Raw genomic sequence first — 12577 nt, 5'->3', positions numbered from 1 at the left:
AGTGATGGTCTCCTAGTACATATTTGCACAATTCACATTATGCAAAGTTATGGTAGCGAAGTATGTCCAATTAGCAAATGGACCAATATGTACAATGTATGTACATCACATGGGCTATTCAGCAACACAAATAAACCGGATACAGTGCAGTTACGTATGCATGTAAATTACCAGTAAAGTGAGGTATGGGCTGGGCCAAATTCTGTTTAGTCATGTGTCACCCCACCACAGTAAAGAGGATTATCGTATGATAAGATAAGTAAAATACAGCCTATTAGACTATTTCAGATTTGTCTACTTCTTCTTCCTCTTTCCCTTTCACTAAGGGTTTCCTTCTTCTTCCTCCATTATTGATAGGCTGGGCAGAATTCAATTTTCATTCTTTTGTAATTTTGATGGATAATATTGATGTTTATTTTTAATCTTTTTTTTCAGTTTTCATCAATTTAAATTTCACGGTTGTGCAAAATTATGGGTATTAATCTTCCCCCCCCAATTTTTATTGATTTCAATTTTCATAGTTGTGGATAATTATGGAGGGGGGGTGTCAGACAATAATTATTTAATGACAGTAGATGTTGAGATTCAAAAGGTTGCAGCTTCATAACCATTAAAACACAAATTGTCCACATCATATGCCAAAATACACAAAGTAAATAGCCTTAAATCAAACTCAGTTCTCAAGCAGCATTTTTCTTACTTTGAATATCTGTGCATGTAGATGATCATCAATGGAAATATTTTTTCATTATTTTGTGTGTTCTGTGAAATAGATATTTATCTCCGTTTACCAATAAAAAACTAATCCTTCCAAGTCTACTTTCTCATGAGCCTATTTGCCGAGTCCTTATGCTCTCTCACTACCCATCCCATCCCGCCATGTGCACACCTATCCCCACAACAGAGTTGGCAAGGAGCTACAAGGCTTTGGAAGTAAGAATTCACATAGTTCAGTGGTGGCACTGAGCAGTACAGCTGAGGCGTCAATCTGGTGTACTGGTGCAGCAGATCGGAAACCACTGCTCTAAGAGAGCCCTCATGCACTTACGTCCGCTTGGGTGCCGTTTGCTGCTGCTGTTCTCTGTTCTAAAGTTGTCCACCGAGGCATAACTTGTTCTGTAAACGTGCCCCTGTAATCAATAGTCTATAACAAGAACAGAGGACGCAGCACCTGCAGTTCTTCATTAACATGCGGGTTTTTATGTCCCGGCTCATATGTGTGGTCTGATCTCTTTGCCAACTGGACAGTTCCTAAAGCTGTTGGGCCAACATCTCCTACCCAGAGTGCCCTGAAACTGCTTAGGTTCACTGTTAAACTTCATCAGCTGCCTGCTTCTAAACACGAGTTCACTAATTGTCATCAATTGCCTCATCCCCCCGAAGCTGGAGCACTTCTTCTGAGAGGGACCCTTCTTAGCAGCACAAAAAGGGGACTGAATAGCCTAGGGGATTGGCACTGCGTTATTAGAGCTTTTCCTTGCTAGGTCACCTGTTCAGATCCAACCTATGTCAGTAGTGACCGAAAGTCATAGCCCTCCAATGCCTGTTTGGCGGCCCAAATCTAGTTCTCAATCAACAGGTGTCACTATCCCAAAACATCCAGCCAGATTGGCAGTCTCAGCAGAGATGCTAAAGACTTCAAGAGCCCGGAGGTGCAAGTTGTATCTGGAGAGAGTGTAGGCAACGCTTGTACTGCCTGTGCTCGTATGGCACAGATCCTGTGCACATAGAGTGGAATTCAGTCTCTGGGACTGTCACCCTGACACATTTCCTGAGCACTGACATTGTTTGAAAAATAAATAAAAGATCAATACTGGGCTGCAAGGTATCAAGCTCTGGTGAAGTCAGAATGCTTCTGACTGAGCTCTAGTGGGCTATATTAATTGATAAGATACTCTCTATTTGGTTCCATAGCCTGGGACCCGTTTGGTAAGCAGTTCCTAGATGTTCTACTGGCTGCATTCTGTAGTGTTTGCCTTGGAGACGCATGCCAACTGGCTGACTGTAACAGCTGAGCAAAATTTTCCAGGTGAATAGTTTTATTCACTGAAAATTTCAGTTTCAGGTGGACCAAAACTATTAGTGGATTCAAACAATTTGGTGAAGAGTTTCAACCAAAGAAAAAATAATTGAAAGAAAAATTCAAAAAAGTCCTAAACGTTCCATTTTGACATTTTTCAAAGGAAACTTTTCAACTTTTCATTTTGAAACAATGGTTCATTTGAAAATTGACTTACTTTTAATTTTAAAAACAACAACAAAATGTATTGTTTTGGGTCATATGAAACATTTCTTTCAACCCAAAACTAAATTGGGGGGGGGGGGTCGTCTCAGTGAGAAAAATGGAAAAATATCATTTCTGGATTGACTTGAAATTAATATTTTTTTCTGATTTATTTGGTTCAGCCACCCAACTGAAAACTCAATTATTTCCTCTGCTCTAGATTGCAAGTCAGAATAAGATTCTAGTATCGCTTCCTTTTTTATGGCTGTTGTCCAAAGATCAGTTGGAACTCATCATGGACAATATATTCCTAAAAGCATTAAAGGTGTAATTAGCGTTAGCTGGTTTAAATACCAAGAAGCTTCGCTAGGATAACAAATTGCATGGTTTCAAGACCTGGTTCATATCTGCCAAATCAGAATCCTCTGCTCACAAACTGATTTCAAGAGGGCTTCCCCATGATCTAGTTTCATGTATTTTTATTGATTTCCCTTCCCTATTTTAATAACAGGCAATTTTTCTTTCTTTTTCTAAAGAAAAAGGATTTGGGTGACTTTGGCGTTCATGAAAGTGAGAGATTAGCAGCCCACGCTAGGGCCCTGCGTGGTGTAGGTGTTCAACCACCTTCTCAGACAGAGTCCTGACAATGCACTTTGCTCTCCATTTGCAACTCTCACCCTAGTCATGGACTTCCACATTGCATCGCAGCCTTGACCTGCCACCCTCGTCCTCTATTCCAGTGCAGCATCATACTAGCATCCTTCATGCCTAACCCATCAGACCCTGTGCTGTCACAATCCTAGATGTCTCATGAAGAGGACGCTGGACACTAGCGTCATGGATGAGCAATCACAAGGAATTTTCAGACACGTTCTGGTCTCATTTACACCGGTGCAAATCTGGAGCAACTGCATTCACTTCACTGGAGGGTTTTTTCCCACTGGCCTAGCCTGGATTAGCATGTGGAACCTGGAATTTGAACTCATCTTTCCAGAGGTGTGACTAGTTAATACTTTATCCCATGGCATCAGTCCAGTTCCTCAGGAAGTTTTTCTGAAGGTTTTGGCACCCAGAGGAATTTTCTGCACGTAGGAAATGTCATCTGCATTTCGACAATGCCAAGTGAATGAATGCATTTTGCATGTAATTCACCCTTGTGCAGAGAGCCAGAACAGGCTGTATGCAGCCCTCAAAACAAGGCCTAAGTGGGATTTCAATAGTTAATAGGCTTTGCGCTGGCCCTCTGAATTTTTGGACAGCTGTAAATGGGTCACATTGCAGTCCATTGTGCTGAGAACAACATGCAGCAGCAGAAGGATATTTTGGAAAGTTTTGCTCTTGGTGACTAGATTGCTGAATGTTAAGACACCGAAACACAAACAATTGCAGTGAGAGCTTGTTCCGCACAGCTCTGCTGAGAAAGCTGTTCATTAGACTATATAATTAATTTCTTGCTGTGGTCTCTGGCCTCGCTGAACCTGTTGAGTGACCTTCGCTTGTAACGCTTTGCCTCAAGTGCTTAAACTGGCCCCAGGGAGAGAGTCCAGTGCATCAGCGGCAGGGTAGTTGGTTATTCCCAACACAGCTGCTGCATGAGCTGAGCTTCAGACACGGAGCATCCAAGCAGCTGGCAGGGCAGAAGAACAGGATAAGGCATCTCGCAGTCAGTGATAAAGTGAGACAAGTCGCTAGGGGAAATGGAGAGGAGGGGCAAGACTTCATTGCAGAGACGTGCGGAGCCCTCAGGGCTACTAGCAGATGCAGGGCCACATCCTCAGCGGGGATAAATTGTCGTAGCTCCATTGAAGTCAATGGAACGCGGAGAATTTACACAAGAGGAGGATCTGGTCTGAGGATTTTACAATGTAATTCAAAGGGGGAAGCAAGCCGTGGCCCCTTACAGCCTGTCAGGGGTCAGGACACTCTCCTACCCGTCAGCCTTTTCTTTTCTTCAGTGTCATCAGACAAAAAAGAAACACAGGGATGGAATTCTTTCTGATGGCTGATTTTTGAAAATGATTTTAAAGAGCAGGTTAGACAAACACCTGTCGGGGATGGTCTAGATAATAACTAGATCTGCCATGAGGAAGGGGACTGGACTAGATGACCTCTTGAGGTCCCTTCCAGTCCTAATATTCTATGATTATAAACTCTCTGGACCGAAATCTCTAGGTAACTGCAGGGACGTCAGGGGAGTTACACAAGTTGTGAACCTGACCCTCCTCATTCAAATATTGCCTGATTTAAATGCCCCAAAGACAGAAAATTACAAACGGTGCCTTTGTTGCCAGCGTTAATTCACTACACTCGCACCGAAGGGTTTTCGTGTTCTCAGAACGGTGAGCAGCTTTGTGAGTCGCGCACGATGAATTGTGCAGGCGCAGCTGAATTAAGGATGAGTGTGAACCCCGTCAAGGAGTGTGTGGGGTGCTTTACAACCCTCCTGAGACCCATGAGACCCCCAGCCAGCTGGGCTGGGGTCATCCAGGTAGCCCCAAGTCCCAAACCTGGTCCATTCCAAACTCCTGCAGAATTGGCAATGAAACCCAAACTTTAGACCTTAGTTCTGTCTGGATGACACCAACCCCACCACGCAGTGGGAGCCAGAGAGATTATTTATCACGTCCAGGGGGTGATTAGAAAGGAGGAGAGAGAGGGTGGAGTTTAATGTATCCCTCAATGACATTTCCCATTACCCTGAATGCCCAAATGACTCAGGTTTATCTTGCTGCTTCTCTCATTGGTTCAGAACTAAGGATGTGAAAGAAGGCACCTGAGATATCATGACACAGTAACTGCTATGGCATAAGGGAAGCTGCAATTTCCCCCTCCTGCTGGAGAGTTTTACACTAGAGTCAGCTGTCAAATTGCAGTAATGTGTCTCTTCACCGCAACCAAATACTTCACACCAGCGTCAAGTGATAGCCACTGAGCTACAAATCCCACTGTCATTGTTATTTATAATTTGTCCCGCAGTAGTGCCCAAAGGACCGAATAAGGGACCTGGCTCCCATTGTGCTAGGCACCATGCACACCTACGACAAAAAGACCTTCGTGGTCCCTGCCTCAAAGTGCTTACGGTCACTTCTGCACAGAAGAGCACTGCAGGATAATGACTAATAACCAGACTGGGAGACACATCATCCGTGATTCAGGCGGTTTTTGTAAAAAGACGCTTGTACAACTGTGTTCCAGCAAAAAGATTGTATCTTTGGTATTTCAGATGACCACAGGGATGGGATAACAGCCACTTTGAGTGTGGTCAAGTTAACTTCCACTAGCTTCATAGTTATTTCTCCCATTGCTGAGAACCTGCCATGACCCCAGGATATAAAGTCTGACTGTGCTTCATCCTGCCGAGGTGCACAAGTATTTTCCCACCCTTTGCACATCTGTGTAGGGGCGAGGTATAATGCACTCCTTGCAATCCTGTGAGTATACCGACTTTGCAAAGCTACTGCAATTGCCAGTGTTGATAAGAAGGGATAGGGAGCACTCTGTCTCTCTCAAACAGCCAATGGCGCTAGTGCAGTGGTTCTCAAACTAGGGCCGCCGCTTGTGTAGGAAAAGCCCCGGGCGGGCTGGGCCAGTTTGTTTACCTGCCGGGTCTGCAGGTTCGGCCGATCACGGCTCCCACTGGCCGCGGTTCACTGCTCCAGGCCAATGGGGGCTGCGGGAAGCGGTGCAGGACAAGGGATTTGCTGGCAGCTGCTTCCCGCAGCCCCCATTGGCCTGGAGTGGCAAACCGCGGTCAGTGGGAGCCGCGATCGACTGGACCTGTGGACCTGGCAGGTAAACAAACCGGCCCGGCCCGACAGGGGCTTTCCCTGCACAAGTGGTGGCCCCAGTTTGAGAACCACTGCTCTTCAAGTATGGTTCAGTAGTGAGGCCATAATGGAGCTCCCATCGGGGCTCGGCACTTCCACAACATCCCAAATGCAGAGCTCTGCCTTAAAGGCACCATACAAAGTCTTTATCTGCTGAACACATATGCTCCGTGAACATATGCTGAGTACATACAGATTTCAGCAGTGGAGACTTAAGCTGCTGAAGACTCTAGCATTCCAGACCAGGGCTTGAAGTCTACAGCACATAAAGTCTTTATGGGCTGGTGAAATCTCATCACAGCTCTTGAAGACTTCAGTGCATAAAATACTATGGGCTTAATTCTTTATGCATTGAAGATTTTGTGAACATAAAGACTTCATCACAGATCACCTAGATTTGAATTTAGTAGCCAGAAATATTTCTAGCCTCTTAGAGTCTCCACCAATTCCAAAAATAGTGTTGGATGCATCCCCAAACCAAGACAAACGAAGAGCCTTGGTAAGTCCAGTTGATCTTGGTGGCTTGTTTCTATCCTAGAGGTCGTCTTGCTCCAACTGATATATTCATAAAGAATCCATGTAGTGCTGAGAATGTGAAATTCTTTCCCTCTTCGCAGACTTTTGTAAAAGTTACAAAAACTGCCAGTAGCGAATCTACCTTGGACTGTGATTTTGTTAGCTCTCATAGCCTTACTTAGGGAGCACAAAGGAAAAGAGAAGAGCTGCAGGAAGTGCTGGCGATCAGCTGATGTCCCTGTCCTCTCCAGGTCATTATTAAACCAGCATCACAGACTCCTGACTAGTTATGGTCTTAAGGATTCCATTGAGCCTTCTGTAAGAGTCAGGATGCTATAAGGCTTTGACCTGGCCAAATTCCAACTCAGTATAGTAAGTATAGTGAGTATATTTTGCCTAATTACGCTGGTCTTCCAGTGGTTTCTACTGGACACAGTGTTCGTCCCATTCCATCCCAAACTGTTTTGCAGAGTTGCTGTGTGCTTTCCACCAGCTGTCATGTTTCAACCCTGGAGAGGACTGCAATTCAGTGGCCGATGAGAAATGATTCCTTTTAATCAGTTTGTAACACGAGCTGGGATCCTAATGGAGGAAAGAGACTAAATATAAGTGGTTACCATGAACTCTGTGGTGTCAAAAATACCGTACCTTGCCACACTGTCATAAACCCTGCTTGGCTTTTATGGGAAATGCTGGGGATCCTTCTGCGCCTACTCTAGGGGCTTGTGTGCCGAACTAGAGGACTTCCAGTATTTGGACTGAAGCAACCCCTGCTGTATTATTATTTAAGAGGAGGCCTCTTACTCCAGAAAAGATGTCATTGCATATCTGATTTATGACATGCTGCAGTAGGATATAAACTGCGGACATAAATGAACAGTGATGACGCAGGAGAAATGGAAACAAAACAAGATTGCTGATAGGGCTCCTGTGATAGTGACTGTTTGATCCTTGTAGGGGTCAGATGCCCAGATAAGAACTCAATCTATGTAGCTTAACGAAGAGAAGGTTAAGGGGTGACTTGGTTGGAGTCTAAACGTTTCTACACGGGGAACAAATATTTAATAATGGGCTCTTCAATCTAGCAGAGAAAGGTGTAACGTGATCCAATGGTTGGAAGTTGAAGCTAGACGAATTCAGACTGGAAATAAGGCATAATTTTGTAACAGTGAGAGTAATTAATCATGGGACCCATTTACCGAGGATCATGGTGAATTATCGATCACTGGCAATTTTTAAAATCAAGATGGGAGGTTTTTCAAAAAGCTCTGCTCTGGGAACTATTTTGCAGGCAGTTCTCTGGCTTGGGTGATACAGGAGGTCAGATGAGATGATCACAGTGGTCCTTTTGGCTTTGGAATCTATGATTCTAGAAGCACTCAGGACAGGGAGGGTTTTTTTGGCACTGACTAATAAGCAGAACCTGCAGCTCTACTCCACCCAGGGGAATTAACTTTTGGGGAGATAAAGCATCTCTCCTAGTGGCTCTGAAGTGGAGAAAATAGAACCTTGATGGGCAACAGAAGGGGAACTGGAGCTGGAATCGTTTAATGTTTCTGCTGTACAAGTTATCCACCGGAAAAAAAAGTTTAAAAATAGTTCTTATTTTCCTTTGAGAGATATCAAACAAAATCCGGGTTTAAAAAGATCCAGATGTAGCGGGCAAAATAATAATATAAAAAGCCACTAAGCCGAGACTGAAGGGTATGGGGCCATCCGTCAATGTGTGTATTTGTTAGCTGACTTAACAAGCAATTAACGATCCAAGAGGAGAAAACACACCTTTTTTTCTCTCTCACTCTCCAGGACACAGCTCAAACTGTGAATGACCTTAACATCTCCAGCCCCCTCTGGGCCCAGCAGGTAGATTTTTAAATATCGCCTGGTTGACTTTTCCCCTCCCACCCCCTGCCTCCTCCCCGAGGCCTGGCTCTCCCTCTCTTCCCAAGGTGTTGGGATTGGAGCCTCCCACCATGATTTGCCATCTGTACTGAAGCGAGCAATTAAATAAAACAAAAAACCCTAACAGTTCCCATCCCACGGGGGTTTTATCTAATGAGTATCCCGGTGGTATTTCAGATATGCAGGAGCTAAAAATATACGGCGGGTCACCCATGGGACTGCTGGAGCGAGAACAAATGCACTGGAAGCTGCAGCGGTTTTTTTGCTCCCTTTCCTTCTCTGTAAGTAGAGTTTTCCAGCTGCTCCACAACTGACTCAAGGGCAGAAGCACAGGGAACTGTTAAATGCCCTTCTGTCATATCATTCAGCTGATCAGACCTCCTAGCTTCCTCTGCAGCTCCTTAGTGTTGGATGTAGGGGATTTTTGTGGGCAAAGCTGGCTTGCAAAGGTGCAAAGTTTCATTACTTTTATGTTTTATGCATTTGCTTTGTATAAGGGAAGTTAGGGCTGGCGAAAGGCACTAGACGGACAGCCCAGGAGATTAAAGTCTCCTGGTTACTCCCACATAGGAGTTACAGCGTGGCAGAACTGTGTCAGCTTTCTCCCATCCTGTGTACCTTAGTGCAGCTCCGGAAAGGGAAAGAGAGTTTAGCCTCTATGCACAGACAGTCATCAGGGAAACCAACTGGGACCACTAGCCTTCTCCCCTGTCCCCGGGGAGGATGGCTCTTGGCACGACACTGCTCACGGAAAGATCTCTGGGGAGGTATTGCTTCTCTCTGGCCCCCTCCCTGAAAGGCAGATATTTGTGGGGAGCCTGTTCTCACCCGCTTGGCAGGGTCTTGAGAGGCTGTGAATGTCTGTTCTTTCCTCTGTCTTCTCTGTTTCATGAGGGTGCAGGGTTGTTCAAAAGCAAACTTACACCCCAGCTGAAGAACTGGAAAGGTTCTGTATGGATAGTACGGGTTAGGACTTCACAAGACAGTGAAATCCATAGACAGTGGTAAAGAAATGGTTTATTTATTTACTGGAAGGGAATGATGTGTGTGTGTGTGTGGTGGACAGTGAGTACAAACTCAGTGAATACCATTTGAGTTCTTGGGTGAGTGCCATCTGGTCCCGGTGACTTGTTAATGTTAAGTTTATCAATTAATTCCAAAACCTCCTCTAGTGACACTTCAATCTGTGACAGTTCCTCAGATTTGTCACCTACAAAAGCCAGCTCAGGTTTGGGAATCTCTCTAACATTCTCAGCCATGAAGACTGAAGCAAAGAATTCATTTAGTTTCTCCACAATGACTTTATCATCTTTAAGTGCTCCTTTTGTATCTCGATTATCCAGGGGCCCCACTGGTTGTTTAGCAGGCTTCCTGCTTCTGATGTACTTAAAAAACGTTTTATTACCTTTGGAGTTTTTGGCTAGCTGTTCTTCAAACTCCTCTTTGGCTTTGGGCAAGACCCAAAAGAGTTTGGCTGTGCACCAGAGAAGCATTGAAACGTTTGGCCCATTAGCAGAACCAAACTCTGACCATTTTGAAATTTGTGGCCGGAGCATTGAGGGTTGAGGGAGTTGCAGCAACATGCCCCTATTCTTCTCTAGTCTGTGTCCTCCTTATCCGTGCTTCCTTCTGCCTTTGTAACATTTTCTGATGGCTTCTCGCTAAGTGACACTTGAATTTATGGGTGCACAATCTGAGACCCCGTAAGACACCTGATTTGTAACAAGTGCTTAGAACCTATTTTCTTAAAGTCAGGCCCATTTAAAGTGTCTCCAGCAGGGCACCCCAAAATTTATAGTCACTTTTGAAAATTCAGGCCTACATTCTTGTGGCACTTTTGTTTGGAAAGAGAGGAGGAATGCACCTGATTTCGATCTCACTCATCCTGATGTCCATTAGGAATAACTCTGCTGAAATCAATGGTGTTATACTGGGGTAAAACTCAAGATGCTCGCCGGACTAATTCACATCACACAGCAAAACAAAGCCTAACAACAACATTCAACTAGAGTAAACCAGCTGTCTATATGTCATGCTAACCACCTTGTGTCTTGTTTGTATAAAACTGTTCACAAGACATGCAGACTACGTAGGCACCAAGGGAAAGCCCTTCTGTCTCTGTTGACAGCAGAGGGTATCACCATAATTTTATAGAACAAACATGAAACAACGGCTACAGATAGCTTCCTCTGAGGCTGTGCCTTATTCCCTTACTGACTTTCATATTCTACAGGAGATAAGACAATTCCACTACTTCTGGCTCTGTCTTTTTGTCCCAGCAACTTTTTTATGTTTAGTATTCACTCCATAATTTCTATGTTGAAGCCTGTTTATTGTACACCGCAACGTACAATGTTCATTGTTTTATACTTAGGGAAATAATGAAATGCAATAACATTACATATTCATAGATTCCAAGGCCAGAAAGAACCATTGTGATCATCTAGTCTGACCTGTGTAACAGGCCAGAGAATTTCCCCAAAATAATTCCTAGAGCAGAGCTTTCTGAAAAACCTCCAATCTTAATTTTAAAATTGTTAGTGTTGGAGAATCCACTATAACCCTCGGTAAATTGTTCCCATAGTCAACAACCCTCACTGTTAAAAATGCATGCCTTATTTCCAGTTTGACTTTGTCTAGCTTCAACTTCTGGCCAGAGGACAGTGTTATATCCTTGTCTGCTAGACTGAAGAGTTCATTATCAAATATTTGTTCTCCATGAAGATACTTCTAGGCTGTGATTAAGTCATACCTTACACTTCTTTTTAAGCTAAATAATTAGAGTTGTTATAGTTCTAAAGGATTCCAAAGCACTATGTAATATGAAAGAATGGCTTCACTCATTGCTAAAAGTGCAGCCACCTCTGGGCAACAGCAGTTTAACAGCAGATTGCAATGCAACAGGAAGTGCATTTCGAGGAGAAGAAAGTGATCAGGAACAGTCAGCATGGATTCACCAAGGGCAAGTCATGCCTGACTAACCTAATTGCCTTCTATAACGAGATAACTGGCTCTGTGGATGAGAGGAAAGCAGTGGACATGTTATTCCTTGACTTTAGCAAAGCTTTTGATACATTCTCTCACAGTATTCTTGCTGGCAAGTTAAAGTATGGGCTGGATGAATGGACTATAAGGTGGATAGAAAGCTGGCTAGATCGTCGGGCTCAATGGGTAGTGATCAATGGCTCCATGTCTAGTTGGCAGTTGGTATCAAGCGGAGTGCCCCAAGGGTCGGTCCTGGGGCTGGTTTTGTTCAATATCTTCATTAATGATCTGGAGGATGGCGTGGACTGCACCCTCAGCAAGTTTGCAGATGACACTAAACTGGGAGGAGTAGTAGATACGCTGGAGGGTAGGGATAGGATACAGAGGGACCTAGACAAATTAGAGGATTGGGCCAAAAGAAATCTGATGAGGTTCAACAAGGACAAGTGTAGAGTCCTGCACTTAGGACGGAAGAATCCCATGCACTGCTACAGACTAGGGACCGAATGGCTAGGCAGCAGTTCTGCAGAAAAGGACCTAGGGGTTAAGGTGGACGAGAAGCTGGATATGAGTCAACAGTGTGCCCTTGTTGCCAAGAAGGCTAATGACATTTTGGGCTGTATAAGCAGGGGCATTGCCAGCAGATCGAGGGAGGTGATCATTCCCCTCTATTCGACATTGGTGAGGCCTCATCCAGAGTACTGTGTCCAGTTTTGGGCCCCACACTCCAAAAAGGATGTGAAAAAATTGGAAGGAGTCCAGTGGAGGGCAACAAAAATGATTAGGGGGCTGGAGCACATGACTTATGAGGAGAGGCAGAGGGAACTGGGATTGTTTAGTCTGCAGAAGAGAAGAATGAGGGGAGATTTGATAGCTGCTTTCAACTACCTGAAAGGGGGTTCCAAAGAGGATGGATCTAGACTGTTATCAATGGTAGCAGATGACAGAACAAGGAATAATGGTCTCAAGTTACAGTGGGAGAGGTTTAGGTTGGATATTAGGAAAAACTTTTTCATAGGAGGGTGGTGAAGCACTGGAATGGGTTACCTAGGGAGGTGGTGGAATCTCCTTCTGTAGAGATTTTTAAGGCCCGGCTTGATAAAGCCCTGGCTGGGATGATTTA

At 44.4% G+C, this 12577-nt stretch overlaps 1 protein-coding gene across 2 annotated transcripts in view; it reads right to left on the bottom strand.

Annotated features, from left to right (window-relative positions):
- GNAO1 (G protein subunit alpha o1) overlaps positions 1-12577 on the bottom strand; it is a 315387-nt gene that overhangs the window by 101356 nt on the left and 201454 nt on the right. The gene's annotated exons all lie outside the window — the stretch shown is intronic.

The sequence above is a fragment of the Malaclemys terrapin genome, chromosome 14 (genome assembly GCF_027887155.1).
Source record: "Malaclemys terrapin pileata isolate rMalTer1 chromosome 14, rMalTer1.hap1, whole genome shotgun sequence".
Classification (NCBI taxonomy): Eukaryota; Metazoa; Chordata; order Testudines; family Emydidae; genus Malaclemys; species Malaclemys terrapin.
Note: the sequence above shows the minus strand (reverse complement) of the source record. Positions and strands in the feature narration are given on the sequence as shown.